The 1,038-nt window shown below is 63.8% G+C and overlaps 1 long non-coding RNA gene across 1 annotated transcript; it reads right to left on the bottom strand.

Moving 5' to 3' along the window:
* Positions 1–507, bottom strand: LOC114072943. The gene is made up of 2 exons (XR_003574255.1): positions 378–507; positions 1–307 (listed from the first exon to the last, which is right to left on the bottom strand). It is a non-coding gene; the product is annotated as an uncharacterized LOC114072943 (long non-coding RNA).
* Between the last annotated feature and the right edge of the window lie 531 nt (positions 508–1,038).

Here is a 1,038-nt window from a genome sequence, read left to right as displayed (position 1 = left end):
TCTCCATTTCACAGAAAGTTTTTCTAACTTCTTGTTTTGCTGCCGGGCAAATCCGTGCGGATCCGTCTGACTCCGGTGTCTGGAGGATCTTGGAGTTGGGTGTTGGGGGGGGGGTTTCTTTCCCCATTTTGGGCTGTTTCTCTCGTGGCGGTGCCGAGATCTGGGCCGTGGATGTGCCCGGGCAGGCGGAACCCCTCGGGCCGTCCTCCCGCGGCCCCGGGACACGCTGGAGCGGGCGAGAGCCCTCGGCTGATTGTGGGACACATTCTTGGGTTGCTCTTTTCCTGTCTTCTCCTTAAAGACATTCCTGGCAGGGGGAAGGGAGGGTCAGCCAGGGTCCAGGGGGCGACAGAGCCTGGGAGCACCAGCGCCCTTACCTGGGAGACAGGAGCCGTGCGCAGCCGGAGCTATCGGAACAGGCGGGTGAAGTCCCTCAGAGCCCAGCACACTTGTTTACATTCCTCGGCACTGCGAGAGACAAGGGGTGACATCAGCGGGTGGCACCTGGGGGGGGGGTGACACTAAGGGGATGTCTGGGATGTGGGGAAGGTGTCCTGCCGAGGGATGGGAGCTGGGAGCTTGGATCTGAGATGTTGGGAGAGACAGAAGGGACAAATTCTGGGACAGACCAGGCTCAGCAGCCCCCCGAGGGGACCCCTGTGCCACCACGGTGGTGGCTGGGTGGAAGGAAACAGCTTCCCAGGGTATTTGGCCTCTGGGATTGGTCCAGGACTGAGACAGGGCCGGGCAGAGAGAATCGATGTTCCCACACTGGCCAGAGGCCCTGGGCAGATCTGGCTCTGGCCCCGGGAATGGACAGGCCCGGGCAGGGCCCGGCAGTCGGAGCTGGTGACTCACAGGGACAAGGAGGTGGCTCAGGAAGGGGCAGGGATTGGGCCAGGTGGAAAAACCCGTCTGGCCATGGCAAAGGGGACAGGAGCCCTCCACGACTCCTGCTGGGCCCCGGGAGCAGGGATGGCACAGCCCAGCCGGAGGGACTCTGTGGGCAGGGCTGGGGGGGGGCTCTGGGGCTGCTGG

Source organism: Empidonax traillii, unplaced genomic scaffold, assembly GCF_003031625.1.
Source record: "Empidonax traillii isolate 1590-97213 ecotype Southwest subspecies unplaced genomic scaffold, ASM303162v1 scaffold4582:size9450, whole genome shotgun sequence".
In the NCBI taxonomy this organism is placed as follows: domain Eukaryota; kingdom Metazoa; phylum Chordata; class Aves; order Passeriformes; family Tyrannidae; genus Empidonax; species Empidonax traillii.
This window is presented reverse-complemented; position numbering and strand designations above follow the sequence as displayed.